A 26,619-nucleotide genomic window follows, 5' to 3' on the forward strand; every position below is an offset into this window, starting at 1 on the left:
TAATACTATTAATAGATACTATTAAAATGATAGGATAATAAAACATATAAGTATGTACAACCACATTTAATAAAAAAAAATACCTATAAACCCTATATACAATTTTATACACTAGCTAAATATCCGACGTACTATGGTAGTACACTCCTGTCGATAATGCAGGTTTTACAGTATGAAAAAACTAATATATGTAATGAATTTATTCTACTAAGGAAGTGATTTGATCTAAATATGCATGTACAAACTAATTATTACTGTAGAATACAAGATTGGCTGACAATCCCGTATCTGATCGGAAGTGACAACCTGACAATATCTGGTGAATGGAATAAATATTATTGAGTAGGAAATAAACCCTTCGATAGTGTGCACAGTATCGTCCCAGATAGTTTACAATCCTGAGATTATTTTAAATACCTGATACAATCATGAAAATGAAATATAAAATTCGTTGACAAAAAAAAATTATTGAATATTATAAAGATAATAGGGTTTAAGAAGGTGAATTTATATTATTATTAAGGTTATGTATTTGAGTTATTGAAAAAAAATTGAAAATTGAAAACTATTATTTAAAAGGATTGAAAATTCAAATTTTATTATAAAAACCTGGCGTTTCTACAAAAGTAGGCCTGTGGCTTCTCCAAAATCCTGGTGAGGTTGATGATGAGAGAGCCAGGTACGTATCCTCCGATCTTCCCAATCCTCGGGAGGTAAGGAACAGCAACACAGAGTATTGACGAGGAGGTACTTGCTAGTGTCGATAGAACTTAGTGTCTATTCCAGAAACGAGAAAAAAAAACATCCAAAACTCTTCCAATCCAAACCCAAAATAATACCAAAATGATTGTTTATTCCATAAATAAATGAAGCATCCAAATGTGACTTAAATTTTGTTATAGTCTCCCTCCAGTGGCTAAAAGAACAGAAAACCTTCTATTAGCTGGTTTTCCTTAAGTATCTAAGAAACAGGGCCTCTATAAAAAGGTGTTTCACCTTATCAGAACTTGACAGAGAAAAAACTACGGAAAAAGTGAGGTTTGATGTATATGTTTTCATTGACCTTGATTCTTCTTGACTGGAAAAAGCCTTTTTAAACGAATATAAGGAAGTATTTGGACAAAAAAATGTGGATCTTGTAATCAAAGATTACTATATGGAGTTAAATACATGATAGAATGAAAATTATCATTGATTTTCAATTTATTTGAGAGTGAAAATGTAGTTCTAAGAATATTTTTTCCTGTGAGTGTATATTAGAAGTATTGAAAAAGTGATAATTAAAGAATAGCAATGCTTTTCATATGATCTAAATATGGTATTAAAAATAATTTGAATGGTTATTTTTTCTTAGCATGAAAAGAAATGGCAAACCATAGTTAAGTGATATTTTTTTTCATACATACCCATTGTTTTCTTCAAAAAATATTGGAACCAAAAACTCTTCACAACCCCAAACAAAAAATAAAAACTTCCTCCAACGTAAATTAATCTTCTTATAACTTATTTCAACCAAAAGGTAAATTCTTACAATGGCCACCGGAGGACTTCTTGATCGGACAAGAACGAAAATTCAAGTGAAGTGCCAGCCGCTATGGCCGATATGACATACACCCCTGCCGGATATCGTCATTGCCAACTGCTAGACTCTAATCTACCAGATATTACCAACTTTATCGTCTATCAACTGCAACCTCTAATACGAGTGCTTGTAAAGTTGGTTGCATACCTAGTTCCCATCGGAATAACATTTTAGTAACGATAGTAGTAACTCATCGTTACACTCTACGTGATTATATATTGTAAAATCCGGAGACATGGGATGCAGCCAGAAAGCAGTTTATTAACGAAAAGTCTTAGATTTAAAATATTGTTTAGGAAAACATAATATTTTAGTAGAAGGGACTCAGAATGTCATTATATGGCATTATAACAAGTTTCTTTGATTTAAAACAAGCTTTTGATCACATTGTATAGTGTAGAAAACGTTAAAATACCGTTTTTTACATTTTTCCCCATTCCCAAAATACATCATAATCGATTTGGCTGAAAATTTGGCCACATATATATAAAACATAGGACTTTAAGTGGTGAAAAGGATTTGAATTATATTACAATACCAAACAAGTTACATGCAATATTATAGTCAAAAATATAGGCGTCTACTGCAAGTACAATTAACTCGAAAATATCGAAAAAGTAACTTGTTATATTGCCATATAATGACATTTTTGAGCCCTATCTATTAAATTATTATGTTTTTTATTGATACTTTACGACAGAAAAGGCAAATTTGTTTAAATGAACACCAAATCACTGTAAAATCGCATAAAATAACATTTTGAGAAAACAAGAAGAAGATTTTTTGATCTTAAATATCTTATTTTTACGTCCCGCAGAAGCTATGTACCAACTTTCAGACAAATCGGAGATCCAAAATTTTTTGCCTGAGTGATTTGACATGGAATGTACCTAACATTTTGGAATATCATAGGCAACAAATCGCGAGGGCGACCGACATGTACCACATCGGACGATATAAATATCACTTGCGATATGTTGTGCAATCGCGCAGAAGTGAACCTTTTTTATCGTCTCGAATTAGAGTTTAAGTATTTGTGCGTATCGTCTACCGGATATCGCTTACGATATATCGCTTATCTTTTATCGCTCGAGTATGAACGCCGCCTTAGAGTTTTTACGACTATATCCAATATGTTCGTTACGTATATTCGCCGCCATCAGTAGCTTCCTGATTCAGGTGCCTGTTTTTAATGTTGAAGTTTGAGTCTTTAATGTCAAGTGATTATGCAATTATCGGCAAATTTTGTCTCAGAGACCAATGTTGGACGTGACATAGTCGATGAAAAAAATATTTATATTAACGAAAAACGTGCGAACAAGTTCTGGCAATTTAGTATCTCAATTGTCAGGAGTAAAAGGTGAAGCTAGGTACAAGAAAAGAGCAGTGCAAAAATTTAACTTGTTTTTCACAAATGAGATGCTACATAATTGTTTTTATTTTCTTTCTTCTTCTTAAAGTTCCGCTCCTATCGGAGATTGGAAATCATTCTGGCAATTATAATTTTGTTGGTTACGCGCCGGAATAGTTCAATTGAGCTGCATCCAAACCATTCACGGAGATTGCGTAGCCACGAGATTTTACGTCTTCCTACGCTTCTTCTGCCTTTGATTTTGCCCTGCATTATATTCCTTAGTAGTTCGTATTTTTCACCACTTATGATGTGCCCCAAATATTCCAACTTCCTGATTTTTATGGAATTTAAAACTTCGCATTGTTTTTCTAGTTGTTCGAGCACTTGTGCGTTTGTTTTACGATATGTCCATGATATTTTCAGAATACGTCTATAACACCACATTTGGAATGCTTCCAGGTTTTTAATGTTGGATTGTTTTAGTGACCATGCCTCAACCCCATACAAAAGGGTGGAAAAAATTTAACAACGAAGCATTCTTATCCGGAGTGTTATATTGATATTGCGATTACAGAAAAGGTTCCTTATTCTGTTAAAAATGGATCGTGCAATTTGAATGCGGCATCTTATTTTTTTGTCTGATCAGTATCTTCTGTGATCCATGCTCCAAGGTATTTGTACGAAGATATTTGCTCAATTTCTGTATTATCCAGTACTAGTCTAACTCTTATTTTCTTTGGTATTTTGTAAATGTTTAAGAGGCTTAATAAATTAAAAATAGGTGCCATTCTTGTTTAATTTTACTCCTTCAAGGAGTAAATACAACCCCCCTGAAAAGTGTGTCAATGGAAAAAAATTTTATGCCGGTCTGTGACACCGATGTTAGCTTTAATGTTCAGAAAACCTATGTTAGTTGCGGAAGGTTAATAATTGTAATATAAGATAATTTAACGATGCTGTCAAAATATGATATACTTCAACTTTTCAGTTAAGAAATATTCAGTGTGAGAGTCAGTTTAATATTAAAAATATATCTGTGTAACATCTTTCTGTGGAGATGTACAGACGTTAAGTTTATTGTATATGAATCCTTTAATTATAATTATTAAAAAGCATTTGACAAAGTTTAATACAACAAAATCATGTGAGTTCTGCAATATTGTAAAGTAATTGATGGCATAATTAGAAATTTAGGTATACTGGAATCAATAAATTTCTGTTAACCTTTCGGTGCTCGCGACCAGTTTAAGACATAAATGCTCGCTTGTGGACTGAGAGTCCGCACTTACAAAACGCCTGTTTTCTTTTGGTTCCATATTTTCTCACACCTCGGCTAGATTTGAGCGGTATATTGTGATTGCGCGCAGCGGTCAAATACCTCCTGGGGTACTCTACACTCTAATACCCGAAAGTTAGGTTTGGACCGAAGGGTTAGGTCTTCCTCCTTTGAAAATTGTACTGTATAATATATAATATATATAATATATTAATTTTTTAATTAATAAATTTTTTAAAATTAGCAAAATTTCCGTTCAAAACGAATAAGAAGTAAATAAAACTTAGACACCCTGTTGAGAACCCTGACCGCTGCGCGCAATTGCAATCTGCCCGATTTGAGTACTCCTGTTAGATATAATAATCCAATCAAAGCCTTGATTTCTATTAAATCTGTGTTTTTCCCATCTCTTTGATAGTGCGTCCGGTTTACTTGAATGGGTTTATTTGTGCACTTCACAATTCTATTCAACATGGTAACAGAAAACAAGTAGTTCCAAATTTCTAACTCCGTTTTAAAACTCTATAGTGACATATTAACTCTAGTGACCGTGCCTGGGTATAGGATATTTGGCCCATAGTGCGTTGTCTTTGCCAGTACATGTAAGAATAGGAATTTCAGGCATATTATTTTCTTCTAAAACAGGAATTTTCTGCTTCGTATCATCATAAATGTCAACTTCAACTTCAATTGGTCCATGAATATCAAGCTTCAGCCAAGATTTCCAACATAAACTTTTAAATAATATTGTACCTTATTCGAAAAATATATACCTAGTATGTTGTACAAACAATTTTTAGCAAAAATACTACAATTACAGTCGAACCCGCTTATTGGAATAGCTTTCGTGGCAATCAAAAGTATTCCTATAACCGGGATATTCTAATAACCGATCATTGGTCGCTAGTAGAAACGTTTCGGGACCTCAAATTTCTATTCCTTAAACCGGGATATTCCTTTAAGAGGTATTCTAATAAGCGGGTTTGACTGTATATATAAATAAAAAATTATAGAAGATACAGGTTTAATTTTACAAAATTCTTTATATAAGGTTTTTTTGTAAAATTTTCTGAATTTTTCAATGGTTAAGTCAGTTTTTTCTAAAATTTATATTTTCGGAGTTATTTAAAAAAACATCGAATTTCGCAGTTCATTTGTTTAATAAAAAATGAAGCACCCACTTCTCGAGTAGAACTTTTTGATATCTTGTTTATTAAACATTTCTTAATGAAATTACAAAAAGTTCTATCTTGTTTGATTTTTTCCGAAGTGAAAATCTATATGCACTCCCCTATATTCCTAGTCCATAAACATAAAGTGTACTTTCATTTCATCCACAAAAATAAATTCGGAAAATTCTATTATTCAGTAACGAAAAAGGTGACGATAGAAATATAAAAATATCGGTTTTTACGATTCTAGGCTCCCCAAAATAGTGGCTTTTTCATCTCGGTATTCATCCCGCGTTGTGCGGGGATTTTAAAGCGTTATAGTGCCGTATGTCACAAGAAAGTGTGCTTGCAGGTTTATGTCTCGCATATGATCGGAGATTACGGAAAATATGTGCGGGGAACAGCAAACAGTTTGTTAAAAAGTGGTTTTTTAGTCAAAGAAAAATACGTTTGGTATGAATGCCGGCTTTTTATTTTACTGTTCTCTTTTTCACGTATTTGTGTGTTGAGCTTTTCAAGCTTTACGAAAAAGAACGAAATGAAAAGTTGAGGCAGTTACTGTTAAGTATGACAAAAATCAGATAACACGTGGAATACGTTATAACTAATTATAAAAATATATACTTCTGTAATTAATACTTTTGGCAATTACCAACTACAATTACCAAATTTTAACAAACATTTTTCTGTTATTGAAGATTATATTGAAATATAGGCCTCTATATTAAGGGAAACGCCGACCTACTGATCAGCTGAGCTACTGAAGCTAAACAAAGAAGAAAATTCTCCTTGTCCTATTTAATATTTATATTATAGGAGCGATCCCTAAAAGTTGACTGGAATCCATCTTCATACCACTGCCAAAAAGAAGAATGCCAAATCATGAGAGGCCTTCCACCTTATAAGTCTACTAAATAACATTCTGAAGCCTTTTTGCGAATCATACAGAACAGAATATTATGCCCTCTGCAGCCCCAAGAAAAAACTGTTTATTATTTTAACAATATTTTATATTTTCTCTATTCATTTGTGAAAAGAATAAACGAAAATCTATAAAAATTATAAAAAAAATATTTGACAGACATATTATGACAGGTCCAACATAATGGACATCAGGACTAAGCCTTCATATAATTTAAGTATGAAACTGAAAACACATTCTGGCTCAGGAGAAATACACATATACATTTTGCATTTTGTACAAAAGAATATCGTCTTCTTAGTGCATTCAAGAGGTTTAGGTAACGCGATAAGAATTTCTATTGCTGACAGGGCATATTGGTAAATGGTCGTTACTGGTTTTTCTTACATTTATAGGAGGTAACTGGAAAACTGTAGATCTTTTAATAGGAATTATGGGTACTTTATCTTCAGATGTCTCCGGTTTTCTTGAAATAGACGCACAAGCTTGTCTCCCACTTGCAGGCTTACCACCTAGAGCTAGTGACCTTCCAAAATACAGCTTAAATTCCTGTAAATCTATTTCCTTTGATCATTATCGTTATCTTCACTGACGAAAAAATCGTTATCTGTCAAAATAGCCTCCAATGCACTTTCCGTCAATATGCTTTTACTATCTGTAACTAAACTTAAAAAAATGTGAGTATGGCAACATATTTGGCTAACTAAGTCCCAATGTCCAAAATGCTGGACAAAAACTTTAGAGGACCGCTAACGTGTCAAGTTTTAATATTTTTCAAATATATATTTACCACAAATACGTCCAATCATCAAACAACATACATTAAAAACAATCAATACTTTAAAGTACAGCAAAACACTACAACTTACTGTATTTTTGTGGAGCCACCATCATAACATAAAAAGTTTCAACACATGTAACAACACAACAAACTACCGAGGTAGGCGCTGTTGTCGAATTTTTCAATTGAGTAAATTTGACTGATAAATAGGAAGTCCAATATGCTGCAATATAGGAGGCAGCGATGCCCAGCCCGAATAGTCACCGTGTAATAAATTAGTAAACATTGTCCAGTTGGCTGGATCTATGGATTGAAAAGGATATAAGCACAGACAAAAACAATTTAGCTTCAGGAGTGGCATGAAAACATGAGAAGCTATATTCTATATTATTTGAACTCTGGTAAAAAGGTGACTCAAGACGGACTAGAAAACTAATTGACTGGGGCCCAAGAGAAGACAAACGCAGCAGAGGACGACCACCAACACGCTGGATGGACGACATTAACCGAATATCCAAGAAATGGCAACAAGAAGCACAGAACCGTGAAGAGTGGCGAAGAATGGGAGAGACCTATGTCCAGCAGTGGACAGAAGAGGTTGCATGATGATGATGCCAAAGGTGCAAAGATCAACAAGTAGACCTTTTTGTCTATTTTGTGTATTTTAAAAAGGCGTTCGACGGGGTGAATCACAGGATCTTAATAGATAGATTAAACGATATCGGAATCAGCAAAAGAGATTCTCAAATTATAAAAGCTATTTATTGAAATCAGACAGCAATAATAAAGACCAATGGTAACAAGTAAAGGCCAATTGAAACACAACGAGGTGTCAGACAGGGTTGTGTGATATCACCGATACTGTTTAATGTCTACTCGAAGGTAATATTTGCGAACGCTTTTTTGCAGAGTTATCAGGATAAACGGATAAAGAGTACATCCTCTAAGCAGATCACTGTTTTAATGACTGATTCGGACCATACTCCCCAGATATTGTTGAATAAGGCCACTGAGGGGTGTGAAAAAATTAAATAAAGATCAATACTGCGAAAATCAAAGTTATAAAAATATCATAGAGCATAAATTTACCCCTTCCAAGAGAACCATCAAGAGCTTGAATACGAAGACAAATACACATATCTTGGCTGCTGGTTCAACAATCAACTTGATTATAAACAAGAAGTAAAGGCGAGAATACAAGTCTGTATCATAATGAGAAGCTTATTTTGAACGGTACCGAATATTAATAACAGGCTTAGAAGTTCTTTTCTTTATTGCTATCTACGGTCAATACTATTGTATGGAGCGGATGCCTGAACGCTCAACATAACGCCGATGAACAAGTTACAAGACTTGATTCATAGAACTCTTGATTCATAGAAGGATCTTGAAAATACTCTGGAAGAACGACCGAAAATGTCCTGTAAGGATAGGTACAGATAGGGAGCTGTTAAGATCGTCAAAGTTAGAAATGGTACCTACCTAGGACATATAATGCGAAACCAAAGGTACCGCCACGCGCAACTGATCATCCAAGGGTAAATTAAAGGAAAACGGGGTTCCTATAAGCGCCAGATTTCGTGGCTTAAAAATATTAGAGACTGGAGCCTTTGCCAAACATCTTTGTTTATAGCCTCATTAGACAGAAGCAGATTTACCAGTGTAATCGCCAGCCTTCACTAAAGGAGAAAGCACCACAAGAGGAAGATAGTGCCACATGTCACCAGAAAGTGTCCTTGCAAGTTTATGTCTCGCACCTAATCAGAAAATAGAGGACATCCGACAAGCATTTATCAAAATAAAAAGTTTATTTTTTAACAGTATGTAGCAATAATATCAGTCTTGATGTCCTTTTTTGTATTGCTCTTTGAAATATCCCATAAATTCACGTAAATTTAAACCAGATTAGTGTCAACAAAACGGTCTATATTGGAGTTGCGGAAACCACACCGGAACTACATTCTCTCCTGGTCATATATTCTACATACACATGGTCCTTTGTCCATGTATCCACAACGAGATAAAGTTTTGGATGTAAGTAAAGTCACCAACCCCAAAATAGAATGTTTTATTGACACTAACTCGGATTCAAAATAAAGTTAAATTTACCTTAATTTTGACTGCTCTATATTTTACCTGTTACCTGTTTTTATAAGTGAATTACCTGGTAAAGCTTCACGCTTTAAGCCTAATTACAAATAAAATAAAATAAAAAATGGTTACAGTTTAACATCAACAACATGTGGAAAATAAATAAAATTGTAGGCTACACATGCCACATATATGTTTAACTCCGATTTTCCTATCGTATAAACTCCAAAGTGGATCATCTAAGTGTCCGGAAGACGCTCCGACTTCAAGGAAAATAGATTTGAAAAGTAGACAAGAAAAATATGAAACAAGAATTGTTACAATGGTCAGAAATCGTCAAAAAGAGGTCAACATGCTTGACGTAAATTTTAAACCGGATTAGTGTCACCAAAATGGTCTATATTGGAGTTGCGAAAACGACACCCGAACTGCATTCACTCCTGATCAGAGATTCTACTCATGGTCCTTCGAGCTGGATTTATAATAGCGAATTATGGATAGAGCAAACAAGGATAAGGAATAGAATCTCTGATCTTGATCGAATGTAGTTCTGGTTATTTACGAACGAGATAAAGTTCTGGATGTAAGTAAAAACACCAGCCCCAAGATAGAGCGTTTTATTGACAGTAACTCGGAATAAATTAAAGTTGAATTTACTTTAATTTGGCTGCTCTATTTTTTTTCTGCAACCTGTTTTTATAAGTGAATTACCTGGTAAAGCTTCACGCTTTAAGCCTTATTAAAAATAAAACAAAAAATTGTTACAGTTTAACATCAACAACATATGAAAAATAAATAAAACTGTAGGGTACACATGCCACATATATGTAAAACTCCGATTTCCTTATCGTAAAAACTCCAAAGTGTCCGAAAGACGCTCAGACTCCAAGGAAAATAGATTTGAAAAGAAAACAAGAAAAACATGAAAGAAGGATAGTTGCAATGGTCAGAAATCGTCAAAAAGAGGTCAACACGCTTGACGTAAATTTTAAACCGGATTAGTGTCAACAAAACCGTCTATATTGGAGTTGCGGAAACGACACCCGAACTACATACACTCCTGATCAGAGATTCTACTCATGGTCCTTCAAGCTGGATTTATAATAGTGACTTATGGATAGAGGAAACAAGGATAAGGAATATAATCTCTGATCTTGAGCGAATGTAGTTCTCTTTATTTACGAATGAGATAAAGTTCTGAGTAAAGTACTAAGTAAAATCACCAACCCCAAGATAGAACGTTTTATTGAGGCTAACTCGGATTCAAATTGAAGTTAAATTGACCTTAACTTTGACTGCTATATATCTTATCTCTTACGTGTTTTAATAAGTGAATTACTTGGTAAAGCCTACTTCAAGCCTAATTACAAATAAAATAAAACAAAAAATGTTTACAGTTTAACATCAACAACATGTGGAAAATAAATAAAATTGTAGGCCACACATGCCACATATACGTATAACTCCGATTTTCCTATCGTAAAAACTCCAAAGTGGATCAGCTAAGTGTCAGGAAGACGCCCAGACTCCAAGGAAAATAGATTTGAAAAGTAAACAAGAAACATATGAAAAAAAGTTTGTTACAATGGTCAGAAATCGTCAAAAAGAGGTCAACACGCTTGACGTCAATTTTAAACCGGGGTAGCCTCAATAAAGTAGTCTATATAGGGGTTGCTAGTTTTACTTACATCCAGAATTCCATCTCGTTCATATACAGGGTGTTTCATTGGGAAACGGAAATACTTTAATGGTGAATAGAGGTCACCGAGGCGGTTCTAGGTATACTACATTTTTGGCCCTAATGACTTTTATAACCGACTTATGGTGTTTTATCGATTTTGCCAATTTTTTTCCTAAGCCATAACTTTAGAACCACCCTGTATATTTTTTTGATATTTGGTACACATATGTCTCATCCAAAACCCAAACGACAGACATACTAATCACAAGAAAAATCCAGGTCCGGATTAAGAAAAAATTATAAAGTAATTGTGACCTTAAAACAACACCCTGTATATTAAAATTGTGAAAATCTGTTTGCATACAATTTGAAAAGAGTACAAAAAACTAAGTCTAACCGTTTGCTTCAGTTTTTCGGCCAGACCATTTTATGACTTTAATTTTGAAATTATATTGAATTTTTTAAGAACTCTTTAAAAAGCAGGTATTATTAACTTTTAATTATAAATTATTGAATATTTATTATTGAATAAATACTTATTCTAAGATTAATCAATACTTATTTACTACATTGGAACGACCCAATTATTAATCACACGAAAAATCCAGGTCCGGATTAACAAAAAAAGATAAAGTAATTGTGACCTTGAAAGAACACCCTGTATATTGACATTTTTAAAATTTGTTTGCACATTTGAAAACACCACAAGAATCTGAGTTTAGTGGTTTGCTTTAATTTTTTGTGGAGGAAATTTAATTACTTTAATTTTGAAATTAAATATATTGATAGTTTTAAGAACACTGAAATTAAAAAGCAGATTTTTAAAGCACTTTTAACAATAAACTATTAAAGTTATTAAATAAATGCCCATTTTAAAAATAATCAATACTTATTTACGAAATTCGAACGACCCACTTACAAATCACAACAAAAATCTAGGTCCGGATTAACAAAACAATATCAAGTAATTGTAACCTTGAAACACCACCCTGTATATTGAAATTTTCAAAATCCGTTTGCACATAGGTATGAAAAGAACACAAAAACTAAGCTTAATCGTTTACTTAAATTTTTTGGCCAGATAATTTAATGAATTTAATTTTGAAATTATGTCGAAATTTTTAAGAACTGGGAACTCATAATAAAAATTTCGATATAATTTCAAAGGTAATGTCATTAAATTGTCTGCACAAACAATTAAAGCAGGACATTAAACTTAGTTTTTCGTGCTCTCTTCAGGTGTGCAAACGCATTTTAAAAATTTCAATATACAGGGTGTTTTTCAAGGTCACAATTACTTTGTATTTTGTTGTTAATACGGACCTGGATTTTTCTTGTGATTAGTAAGTGAGTCCTTCTAGCGCAGTAAATAATAACTGATTATTTTCAAATTTAGTATTCATTTATTAACTTGAATGATTTATTATTAAAAGTGCTTTAAAAACCTGCTTACTCATTTCAGGGTTCTTAAAAATTTTAATCAGTATACTTAATTACAAAATTATAGTTAATAAATTTTTGCACAACAATCAAAGTATACCGATAAACTCGGATTTTTGTGGTCTTTCCAAATGTGCAAACAAATTTTAAAAATGTCAATATACAGGGTGTTGTCTCAAGGTCACAATTATTCTATGTTTTTTTGTTAATCCCGACCTGGATTTTTTTTGTGATTAATAATTGGGTCTCTCCAATGTGGTAAATAAGTCTTGATTTATTTTAAAATGAGTATTTATTCAATAACTTTAATAATTTATAATTAAAAGTTAATCATACCTGCTTTTTAATGTTGAGTTCTTAAAAAATTCAATATAATTTCAAAATTAAAGTCAAAAAATTGCCTGGCCGAAAAATCGAAGCGCACCATTAGACTTAGATTTTTGTGCTCTTTTTAAATATCCAAACAGATTTTCAAAATTTCAATATACAGGGTGTTGTTTTAAGATCACAATTACTTTATAATTTTTTGTTAATCCGGACCTGGATTTTTCTTGTGATTAGTATGTCGGTCGTTTGGGTTTTGAATAAGACATATGTGTACCAAATATTAAAAAAATATACAGGGTGGTTCTAAAGTTATGGCTTAGGAAAGAAATGAGCAAAATCTATAAAACACCCTGTAACTCGGATATAAAAGTCGGTAGTGCAAAAAATTTAGTATACCTAGAACGGCCTCGGTGACCTCTATTCACCATTAAAGTATTTCCGTTTCCCAATGAAACGCCCTGTATAACTAGAACTACATTAATTGCTACTGATCAAAGATTCTGTTTATGGTCCTTCGAGCCGGATTTGAAACAGCGACCTATGGAGATTTAGGAAACAAGGATGTAGAAGAGAATCTCTGATCAGGAGAGATTGTAATTGTGGTTTTACAGGAACGAGGTGAAGTTCTGAATGTAAGTAAAACCACCAACCCCTATATATAGACCGTTTTAATGACGCTAACCCGGTTTAAAATTGACGTCAAGTTGACTTCTGCCATGACGATTCCTGACTAATTCATAATGACTACTCTCTTTTATCTGTTGCGTGTTGTTATAAATAAATCACTAGGACAAGCTCCACGCTTCAAGCCTAGTTACAAATATAATAAAACAAAAAGTTGTTACAGATTAAAATCAACTATATGTGAAAAATAAAATCATTGTGGTCCAGATGATACACTAAGTGAGTTGCTGAAACTAATAGAGGATGATAACATAAAAGTAGTAGTAAGACTTTTTAATTCAATATATAACACCGGAGTTTTCACACATATTCTCTCAAATCCATCTTTGTCGCAATACCTGAAATACACAATGCGAGAAAATGCTCAGAATATCGATTAATTAGCCTAATGAGCCACACTATTAATATTTTCATAAGAATACTTCACAATAGAATTAGAAACAAATGCAAAGGAGATCTAGAAGATACCCAATTTGGTTTTAGAAATGCTATGGGAACCAGGGAGGTACTTTTTGCGCTGAACATCCTTTTACAAAAATGCCGTGACCAAAGACAAGATGTATTTGCATGTTTCGGGGGCTTCGAAAAGACATTCGATAAAGTACAGCATGTAAAATTAATGCAAACACTGAAAAATATCGGAATAGATGACAAGAATATTCGTGTCATTAAAAATGTGTACTGGAATCAAACTGCTATCGTAAAAATTGGAGATAACTACACCGATGAAATCTTCATACAACGAGGAGTCAAACAAGGTTGCAAAAAGCACTTGCGAAACAGCCATATGAAATAAAAATCAACGGGGAACTACTTAGTGTGATTAGATATGCAGACGATACAGTAATTCTGTCAGATAATATTGAAGGTCTCCAAATTCTGATTGATCGCATTTACGAGGTAGGAGAGGAAATGGTCATTAAAATAAACTCAAACAAAACCAAATTTTTAGTGTTTGGTCGTGACCCACATCCCGATGCAAAGCTTCAATTAAACGGAGCCCAACTTGAGAAAGTTCACAAAATGACATATTTGAGAACTGTGATAATGGACCAACTAGATCGAGACATAGAAATTAAAAGTATAATAGCAATGACTAAAACTACTTTTATGAAAATGAAGTCATTTCTTTGCAGTAATCATCTCAGTTTAGAACTAAGACAAAGAATGGTTAAGTGCTATATTTGGTCCTTACTTTTGTATAGTGCAGAAGTGTGGATGTTAAAAGTATCCATCATGAACAGAATTAAAGCATTGGAAAAGTGGATTCATAGACGGATGCTGAAGATACCTTGGATAGCAAGAAAAACTAATGAAGAAGTACTAGGGAGGGTCAACAAAGATAGAGAACTGCTAAAGACTGTTAAACATCGAAAAATGTCTTATCTGGGACATATAGTGAGGGAAAGACGATATAAAATATTACAACTGATCCTTAAAGGCAAAATAGAAGGTCGTAGAGTTGTAGAAAGAAAACAAGATTCTTGGTTAAGAAACATTCGTGAATGGACTCAGATATCAAATGCAGGACAATTATTACATATTGCAGAAGATCGAGAAGCCTTCCCAATGGTGACTGCCAACGTCAGATTTGATAATTCTGATATAACAGTGAGAAAGAAGTGAAAAATAAAGAAAATTGTAGGCTACACATGCCATAGAATAATAAGAGAAAGTGAGGGAATGGTGCGCAGCGGGTAATCGTGCGCTGCATTGTATTTAAATTCCGTAGATGATTTTAAGAACTCAACAAGTTCTACACTTTTTGGATGATTTCGTGAACGGTTGACGCCATTATATTCAGTCAAATGTTGCACGTAGACTAAGTGAGATCCGATTATTGAAAATCGTAAGAATTCTTTTAGTTTTTCTGCTTCAAAAATTAAGACGCTAATTTCGTAGCTTTTATTAAGTTGCTTACTATTGATTTAAATCATGTTGTTTTCTGTACATTTTAGTGCATCTGTTGGTTTATATGGTTTAGTAGTTTTGGTTTGTAACGACGTTTGCTATATAAAGCGTAAAGGGGGTAATAGTGCGCAGGAGTGCGCATGATTCCCCCACAAACAATGAACTGGTAAATATTAAAGTTACCGTTTTCCTTTCTCCAAAATACAATTCTTAATAATACTCTAATAAAGTTACCATTTTCCTTTTTCCTGGCGTTCTCCAAAGAACACCAAGGAAAAAAGATGATTAAGAGACGTGAATCTCAAGAGAAAGGAGGAAAAGAGAGCAGCAAGAAAGGCAAATATTCAAAAATGATTTGATAAAAAATCGCTAAATAGAACAGAAAAGAGACAGATAGAACAGACAGAAAAAACTTGAAGGCAAACAAAACAAGAAGAGAGTGCAAAAGGAGCTAACACATGAGTAGTCTGATGTAACAGACACTGATTTATCAAATATTATCGATGAAGACAAATTATATGATATAAAATTAAGTTTCATTCCACCATTGGCTGCACCTAGAGATAGATATGTTGTATTTGCTTGAAAACAGAAAAGAACAATATTTAAAGAATTTTATAAAAACATTATTCCGTGTGCACCATTTACCAATCCGTGCGCATGATTACCCTCATGGATCGAAAGTCGTGCACAAAGGCACTTCTTTTCGTTTTTTAATATTCTGCTCTAGTACTTTGTATTTCGCTAAAACCTATTTTAATATTCAAAGTGGAATAATTAGAACTTACTGTAACATACTAGCCGTTATGATAGATTTAAAGAATTTACAACAGAATCGATATCTGCTTAAATGCGCACCATTCCCCCACTTTCCCTTGATATTGGTATCAAATGATATTGAACACTATTAAGCTTTAAATGGATATTCGAGGAATGTTTCGTTTGATGATCCGAATGTTCTATATGTCTTTTATGATTGTTTGATCAAACTACATAGACACTTCCTCACACATTGTAGTTGTTCCTTTTGAAATAACACATACATTTTTATTGTTCATTTGTTAGAATAACAATAACTGAATATAACACTGTTTACAACATATTTACGTTCGTAGAAGCAACTTTTATGTTTCATTTTATTCAATTAGCTTGAACTCAGAGATAAAAATTAATTAAATTAGTATGTTTTACTACCACGACACTGTGTTGCCATCGTAAAAACCCCAAAGTGGATCAGCTAAGTGTCCGGAAGACGCCCAGACTCCAACGAAAACAGATTTGAAAAGTAAACGAGAAAAATATGAAACAAGGATTGTTATCTCACTTGGTCAACGTCGACTTCTGCCTGTCTGACATGGCATCCTAGATTTATGTTTGGGGATAACTGCCGGACGCGTTCGTGATCTGGTAACATAAAATTTGGACGCAATATTTTCAAATTGTTTGCCTTCGACCGACCCGGATATATCTTATGGATATTTGTCAAGTTTTTTTATCCTAACAAGTTTTGGCTGCAAATTTATTATTTATCAGATATATCGTACGTACTTTTTAGCATAAATAGGTTTCGTATTATTTTATTTTGTTATGTTAACAAATATGAAGTGAAACTGGTTAAAAATATTTGTCGGAATATACAAGGCTCAAAATATAATATTTATAATTGATTGTAAACGATTTGTATAGGCACTACGTATATACTTTTAGGAAATTCATAAAAAATAGGAATAATGTTATGTTTGTATGAATAGGAATCATGTCATTATTTTTACTTAATTACTTATCCGTGTCTTCAGTATTCAGAATATTCAGGTAAAAATTAGATCATTTAATCACTTTAAATCAACCATTAAAAAATGAACTTGATAAGAGCGGAGGCAGAACAGTTGACCAAGAATATACAGGAGGCTTGCTACCCGATACTATGAAATTCGTCAAGGAAAAAATGAAATAACTTTTTCAGTCAGAAAAAAATGCCGCAAAAAGACACTTGAGGAAGTAATGGCAACAGCTTAGGACCACAGAAAAAATTGAACAAAGCCACCAAAGAATGAAAAGTGCTATCATAGCAGAACAAAATCAGCGAATCCAATGTTGAGGTCACAAATGTTTCTCTGTGGAAAGCAACAAAACAATTATAAAGGTCTGAAGTGCCTAATTGAATAATCAGAAATGATAACATCTGGGCCAGGAATGATAAATAAAAATCTGAAGCTTTTAGCAAATATCTAAAAAAAAGTGTTCATGTTCTTTCTTTTAGAATTATCTGCGGAAGAGAAACACGAAGTTGTTAACTATCTGAATGTTCCCTTCCAATTGGATTTGTCTCATAAAAAGTTCACTACTAGAGAGTCAAACAAACAATTATGGAAGATAAGAGTCAAAGTTTTCAACCTAATAGAAATATCAAAAGCAAATCATCCTGTAGTACTGATGGACTATCTATAAAATTTTTCTCTAATCTCACAGAAAATGTGTTGGAAATCCTCCTCTCACTAATTAATGATTCCTTCGAAAAAGGTAAATTTCCAGAGTGCCTAAAGACAGCCATTATTATTCCTCTTCATAAGGGTGGCGAAAAATCTGATGCCTGCAACTATAGACCTATTGCCTTACTACCGGTACTCTCCAAAATTATTGAGAGACTTATTAAAACTCGACTTATGTCCTTTATCGTTAATAACAACATTTTATCACAAAATCAGTTCGGCTTTTTAACAAATAAATGTACCACTGCTGCCATGTTTTCTGTACTACATGAGGTTTACCAAGCACTAAATAATAATCTTTATACTGCCACTATTTTCTGCGACTATGCCAAAGCTTTTGATTGTGTAAATCACGACATCTTGATTACAAAACTAAATTTCTATGGAATTCGAGGTATTTCTTTGAATTGGTTCCAATTCTACTTGAATAATCGGAAACAACTAGTTAGAGCAAATGATACTGACTCTAGTCTCAAAAACATCGTATCTGGAGTACCACAAGGTTCAGTATTGGGTCCTATACTGTTCCTTATCTTTATAAATGACATTACTAATTTAAAAATCAATGAGAAAATTTTTCTTTTCGCTGATGATACCAGTATCACTTGGAACAACTCAACTATTGCATCTCTTCATGAAACTATAACTTCGGATCTACTGACGATAAAGACCTGCTCTGACTCTAATTTACTCTCTTTTAACGTAAATAAAACAGTAGCATTATCCTATAAAGGAGCTCTTCAACCTTTGTCTCTTAATAACAGCCAGATCAGTACCGTTGATTCTGTAAAATTTCTTGGTATTTTTTTAGACAGCAACCTCAAATGGTCCCTTCATATCGATTCGTTAAGTAAGAAACTCGCCTCAGCCTGCTATGCAATACCATCTGTCTCAAGGGAACTCAATTTAGCATCTTCTAAATAACATATTTTTCGTTGTTCGAGTCTCATCTTCGATATGGTTTTCCCTTTTGGAGTTCTAGTACAGCTGCTCAATTTGATGTCACTTTAGATTGCAAAAAAGAGCAATAAGATATTTGTTTGGCCTCAGAAGATCTACACATTGCAGAAGTTACTTCAGAGGTCACGAAATTTTAACACTTCCATCTTTATATATTCTAGAAACGGTTTGTTTAATTCGTAAACACCTTCATGTCTTTCCATCAAGGCCCAATCATCTTTACTCCACCAGAAATTCAATCTTTGATATTTATTTACCGATTCCATCCACTGAGTTAGTAAAGAAATCTATATTATATTCCGCAAAGAAACTGTACAATCATCTTCCGTTACAACTTAAATCTGCAACATCTTTCCCTAAGTTCCGTAAAATGACAAAAGCCCATCTATCCAAAAGACCATATTATTCAATTGAAGAATTTCTTAATGAATAACTAAGAAAATTGGGTTCCATACGCAGTAGCATAAACTTGTCAGTTCCTTATGTTGTACCTATTTTATTTTATTTGTTGTATGTTCAATTTGCAATTTATATATATATTTTGCAACTAATTGTTTTTGTCTTGGCTTTTATATCTTATACTGTATATTATTGGCGATTTATCTAATTTTAGTAAAAATTGTAGTTGTTATTTGTTATTTATATTATGTTTTTCTTTTGACTGTATGTAATCTTTGTCAATAAAATTGTAAAAATTTTCAGTGACAATAAAGCATATTTCTATTCTATTCTATTCTTAAAATATTGAAAAATATTAAAAATGTTCCTAAAATATATTTAATTAAAAACATATTGGACCTTTTCCCTTGTAACACCTCCATGGCTTCTAAAAATTGCAAGCCAGATGGATGCTGAAGCGAAGAAGACAAGAGGGAATTCAAAAACTTACAATTTACGACCCCGTTTGTTCAGCTGGTCAATTCCAATGGAAAGTGGACCTAGTTACTCAAAGAAGTAAAACTAATATAAAATAAAATAAAAAATTAAAATGTATACAATTTTTATTCAGTTGCAATGCGAAGGCAAAACTGTCTTATTTTTCACTCAGAACAGAGAGGGCAAACCAGCACTCTAAATCGACGATGTTCGACTCTAATTGGAGTCATCATTAGAGAGGCGTAGGTTTACTGCTCTCTGCCCCAAGTGACGAAACATCGAGAGCTTACTCATCATTGCAACTGACGTTTACGGAGTAGGTGTCCAGCGACATCTGGCAACTGAAAGTTAAAGTTTTCAACCTAATAGAAATATTAAAAATATTGAAAAATATTAAAAATATTCCTAAAAGATATTTAATTGGAAACTTATTGGGCCATTGCCATTTTCCTGGTAACACCTCCGTGGATTCTAAAAATTGCAAGCCAGATGAATGCTGAAGCGAAGAAGCAAAGAAGAAGCGTGAATTGTAAATTTTTGAGTTCCCTCTTGGGTACTAGGTGGTCGTAGAAAAAGGTAAGGTATACTTTACTAGAAAACTTATCTTCAATAAATAATTATCTAATATAAATAATTTATTTATTAAAGTGTACTTTAACTTTTCCTATGATCATATATATATTACTATGATTAAAAAAATAGATTTTTGTAAAAGAAGTATTTTTTAAATAATTGTTTAAACAAATTAGACTGTTTATTAATTCATAAATTTATAAACAAGTTGCTTATTTGTATTTTACATTGAAATTACATACAAAATAAAAAAAGAAAAGACTAAGTTTTCACTCTAATGGCATATAACATATCCCACCAGAATGAAAACAATGGGAACCTTCTCTGGTTAAAAAAAGAAAGATCAAAATCCATTGAGTTGATCCGAAAATACAGAAAATTGTATTAGTTTGAAATTGTTCTTTCGGTATTTTAACTCGGTATAATTGTAGGTTTCCCCTAGTAACCGTTTGAACTACATTTTTGAAAAATCGTAGAGGAGGCTGTGAAAGTACAATGTTTGTGCAAATTTTTTAACAAAAAAAAAGGCAAATCCCATTCTTTAAAATGGCATCACTGCTATTCCTGAATGATTATAAACAAATTAGCTGTGAATTAAAAAAAACACATGGCTAACTTTCTCTCAAATAAACCCAGGCTAAATTTTTTTATTTGAAAATTCGTGTTAAAATAGTAGCTTTTCGAATATAATATAAAAAAAATTTTTCTACGGACAATATTTTTAAAGTTATTCTAAATCTTTATAAACTACAAAATTTCATAAAATTGGCATTAGGATTTTTGACTATATTAGATAATTTTTTATATTTTTTTAGTACATTTTGATAGTATAACTTTTCCACTTTAATTTGACATACGCAGGATTGCCATACCTTCATTATTTCCTGTCTTATGTTATTGCAAAATAAAGGTCTCTGGGAAAAACAAATAGAATAACTTTTAAGCTAATTAATGAATCGATCTCTAATTTTGTGGATTTGATAAACTCAACTTTGGATGAAACCATAAAATTCTAAATTAAATTTAGTAAAAGTTATTAAAAAATATCGAGTTTCATTTATTTTGCAATTGGCGAATCAACGAATTGACTTTTAACATTCAAAAATCGGTATTTTCAAGATTTTTCAATGTTCTAAAAAAATCAAATCTTGTAATTTTATCTCAACTTTTTAGCTTTTTAACGGGGTACAAAAAATAGAAAAAAACGCGTTTTCCAAGCGAACTCTAGGCAGGAAACAGGTAGGTTTTCTTCTTATAGGTCTACAATAAATAAAAAGTATTCAGCTACCTGGACCTTTGAGTGTCCTGAGAAAATTCTTATTTCTCTGGACTATCGTCTCTGAAAAATTTTTTTAATATTGTCTTAAATGTTTTGCTTAAAATTTATTGGAATTTAGTTAAGTTCTAACTTCTTAATTATATTATGTATAATAGATAATAAATATTAGCGGTAAATATATTCTAATAATAAAAGAATACATTGAATATGCTTTATCCATTCTAGAATATATATTTTCATTATTCCAGATTAGGATTTCTTTTTAATTTTCGTGAAGTTTACGGCCAATTTTCCCGAAACTCATACTCATACATATTAAATACAAAGTTCTCCAAGTTTCTCTATGTTAACATTGATATAATCTTGTTGGATTTAGGTCAGAGTTTCATATTACCAACTTATTAAACAAGAAATCTAAAAAATACATTGTAGTTGCTGTTGTTAAACAACTTTTGGGAGTGTGTTAACTTAATAACTTCATGTTTTACTAAATATAAATTTAATAAAGGAGACGAAAATTTTTAGACCCCTTACAATATAGTCCAAGTAATGAAGCTTAAAATAGGACAAAACCTCGCAATTTTTACAGAATGGATCGATTTGTTTGAAAATTTGAGAATAAGTAGTGGATAGTCCAAGGATCAAAATCTATATCATGTCGAAAGGCGCTTTTACCATGGAGGTGGTTGCCACTCCATCTCGGGGGTGGAAAATTTTATTATATTTTAATCGCAAAAGTTGGTAAAAACTTTTATTCTAAGCAAAAAAACGTTCTATATATTTTTTTGATAAAATTTATAGTTTTCATAGTTTTCGATTTATTCGCTATCGAAAAGTTAATTTTATATCGAAAAAATCAATGTTTTTTGCTAATTACTCCAAAAGTTTTCGTTTTGTCAAAACAACTTTACTTACTAATGTACCATTTGTAAAAATAAACAAAAGCTTTTTTTTTTAATTTTCTTTAAGACCAATAATAATCGAGATAGTATTATAAATATGTTGGCTCCTCTTCGTCAAATGCTAAATATTGTAGTTTCAAAGTCAAAAGACGGGAAAACTATGCATTTTTCGAGGACAACTTGTTCAAACTAGTTTAAACTACTACTTAAAAATATCTATCTCCAGAAATAAGAAAAAATCTATAGCTCAAAAATTAAGTGACTTATAATGAAAAGAATATCAGTCCCTATTTTTGTCAGCGAAAAGTGATCGCAGGAAAACCCCTAATCGCCACCCTAATTAAAATTTGTCATTGACCTTATTTGGTCTTTTTTATTTATGTAATTATAAATAAATTCTAGAAGTTTGACCGGCTTAGAATGATTACTTTTAAAAGAAATGGAGTTAAAAGCGAATAACGAATTTTTGTAGTTTGGAAAAAAATGGATTTTCTTCAGAATAGCAAGATTAGCATCAGAGATACGAAAAAATATTTAACTATGAAATTGTAGCTTATTTACTTCTCAAGAATATGGTTTACAAATATTTTTTCTAAGTCAAAAATTTAGTGAGCTATTGACAATTAAAACTTGTAATTACATGCAAAATCCACCTTTACCAACCCTTTCAAATTCACCTCTTTTTGCGATTGCAGATTTTAAAAAGGGGGCTTAAATGGGGTAGTGATGCGCATCATAAGGTGTTGCTTCCAGATAACACCTCCAGCCTCTCCTACTCAATTCCTATCCTCACCTCCGAGAAGTGTGATCCGGATCACACGGGTGAACCCCGGTAAACCTGAGCAACCCTACTGGAGACTGGGTAACCAACCCCACTGGAAGGTGACGTCAGGAATGACGAGGAAGGGAGAAATGGTCCTCCGAAAAGGGGGTTGGGCATGAGGCTAACTCCCTCATCCCGTAAAAGCCTATTGTTACGAAATCTCGAGATAGAAAAGCCGGACTGAATTCAAGACGACGACCCAGGCACCGAACTAAGGACAATGATTTAAAGATTAGTACTTGTTATGTAAGAATGCTGTATAGGACAGCAGGACTGAAGCTGCTCCAAGATCAACTCCTAAAATATAGAATAGACATTGAAGCTATTCAAGAAATGAGATGGACAGGAACCGGCATTATGCAGAAAAAAGAACACGATATCTATTACAGGTGCAACCCGAACCGACATGAGTTCGGAACTGCGTTCCTAGTATCAAAGAAAATAAAAAAAATTTATTATTGGTTTTAAAGCCATAAATGATCGGTTATGCATCCTTCGAATAAAAGAAAATTTTTTCAACATATTCCTGATCAACGTGCATGCGCCAACCGAGGAAAAAGACGAAGAAATTAAAGATTTATTCTACGAAGACCTCGAAAGAGCATATGATAACTGTGCCAAAAACGACATTAAAATAATCATTGGACACATGAACGCCCAGATAGGAAAGGAGATATGCTACCAAGATTATATTGGTAAACACAGCCTTCATGACGTTACTAATGACAATGGCTTAAGGCTTATTAGTATGGCAGCTTCCAAAGACTTAATTGTGGGAAGTACATGTTTTGATCACAAGAATATCCATAAAGCAACTTGGATATCACCAAATGGACACACCACAAATCAAATTGACCATGTTATAATTGACAGAAGGCACTTTACAAACCTAATGGACGTCAGAAGTTACAGAGGCGCAAATATTGACTCAGACCATTTCATGGTAGGGGCCAAGTTACGACAAAGAATTTCCAATGCCAAGAAAGAAAGGGGCACTAGACAAGTAAAATATAATTTACATATGCTAAAAAATGAAAACATAGAAAAACAGTTCCAGTCACATATAAAAGAAACCCTAGAACACACCTGTGCAGTCGACCAGTCAAGCACGGAAATGTGGAACAACTGCAAGGAGGCTCTGAAATTAGCAGCCGAAAGCACATTAGGAATATTCCAAACCTAAGAAAGAAACGACTGGTTCGACCAAAACTGCAAAAAAAATAACAGATGAGAAGAACGAGGCATTTAGGACCATGCAACAACGGAAAACTAGGACAACAATAGATAGATACAAAAACTTAAGGAGAGAAGAAAAACGCATACACCGAAAAAAGAAACGAGACTCGGAAAATGACATATGAGAACGGCTCGAAAGCCATATGAGTCACGAAGAAACAAGAAAGTTCTATCATCAAATAAATATTATTAGAAAAGAATTCAAACCGAGAATCAACTATTGTAATGATAAGGAAGTTAGCTTACTTACCAACAAAGAGGATATCCTGTTACGATGGGTAGAGCACTTTCGACAGTTACTGGAAGGGGAACCTACTAACAATATAGAGCTGGAATACCGAAATGAGGAACTCGTGGCACCCCCCTCGGTAGAAGAAGTGAAAATATCTATAGAAAAACTAAGAAACCACAAATCCCCAGGCAGCGATGGCATCCCAGCAGAGTTATTTAAGCACGGTGGAGAGCAGCTCACCAAGGTGATGCGAGAAATTGTTTGTAAAATTTGGTCTGAGGAGCAAATGCCTGAAGAATGGAGCTTAGGCTTAATATGCCCGTTATACAAAAAGGGAAACCAACTGGAATGCAATAATTACCGCGGAATAACTCTCCTAAATACAGCATACAAGATATTGTCAAACAGTTTGCACGAGAGTTTGAAGCCTTATACCGAAACGTTTCTAGTTCTAGGAGAATATCAGGCAGGATTCAGGCGTGGACGTTCAACCATTAACCAGATCTTTACACTACGACAGATCCTGGAAAAAGCGCAAGAGTTTAACATAGATATGTACCATATTTTTGTCGATTTTAAAGCTGCATATGACAGTGTCTTAAGACCAAGTCTCTACAACGCTATGAATGAGTTAGGAATTCCAAAAGAACTCATATGTATGATAAAAGTGACAATGGCGAAGATGATATCAGCAGTAAAAATTCAAAACGACTCGTCAACCCCATTTGAAATACATAGGGGTTTAAGACAGGGAGATGCGCTAGCGTGTCAACTTTTTAATGTAGCATTAGAAAAGGTCGTACGAGACGCTAATATAGATAGCAGGGGAACAATATTTAATAGATCTGTCCAAATTCTAGCATATGCAGACGACGTGGACATTGTAACAAGAACCAGAGCGAGAACTGCGGAAATCCTAACCGAGCTAGTAGCAGCAGCAGAACGAATGGGGTTACATATGAATCGAAATAAAACCAAATTCATGACGACTAACACAAACACAAGAACTGGAAATGTTGACGCAGATCTAATCATCAATGGCCAAAACTTCGAAGCGGTCAAAGAGTTCATATATCTAGGGACATCCGTTAATCCCAATAATAACACATCGGGGGAAATAAAAAGACGAATAATAATTGCAAACAGGTGTTATTATAGTCTATCAAAGTACTTAGCTAACAAAAATCTATTGGCGAATGGATTTAGTGTCCGCAGTCATATAAACCCAAATAAACAACAAAGGTCTGTCTCAAAAAACTCCTATAAGGCTGATAGTCTCCGTTCTCACATATGGATCAGAGGCATGGACGCTAACTAAAAGAGATGAATCCGCTCTATCGATTTTTAAAAGAAAGGTGCTATGTAAGATATTCGGAGCGGTTTGTGAGAACGGAATATGGAGACGTAGATATAACTTTGAACTGCAGAATATCTACAAGCATACGTTTGGTGGAAAAAATATTATCACTATAATTAAGCGAAACTGCCTGCAGTGGACAGGACATGTAGCCCGGGCCCCTGAATCGAACATGATAAAAAATATTCTAACAGCGCAACCCGTGGGAATGAGAAGACGGGGTAGACCAAAGCTGAGGTGGATGGACGGGGTAACACAAGATGCCGAGAAGATCGGAGTCGGCAACTGGAAAATGCAAGTTAGGGACAGAACACAATAGCGTAGAAAGCTTGAGAAGGTCGAGGCACTCTAAGGGCTGTAGCACCAAGATGATGATGATGATGATTTTAAAAAGATTTAATATGAGTAATCTCATAGATCGTGTAAAAACCTACAAAATTATTTTTTACTAAACTTTCTAAGATAAAAATAAAAAAGTGACGGTTAGAAAATCAATAAATTTTTTTGAAAAAAAAAAGGAGAAATCCAATTATTGGAAGCATAATAATATAAGTTAGCAGAGTTTTTAGTGATTAGCCTTATTAATTATTATTCATTTATGCATTATTAATAGATTATATCAGTTCTACTGGCTTGGAATGATCAGTTTTTAAAAAACTGGAGATAAAAGC

This window comes from Diabrotica virgifera, chromosome 6 (genome assembly GCF_917563875.1).
Source record: "Diabrotica virgifera virgifera chromosome 6, PGI_DIABVI_V3a".
Classification (NCBI taxonomy): Eukaryota; Metazoa; Arthropoda; class Insecta; order Coleoptera; family Chrysomelidae; genus Diabrotica; species Diabrotica virgifera.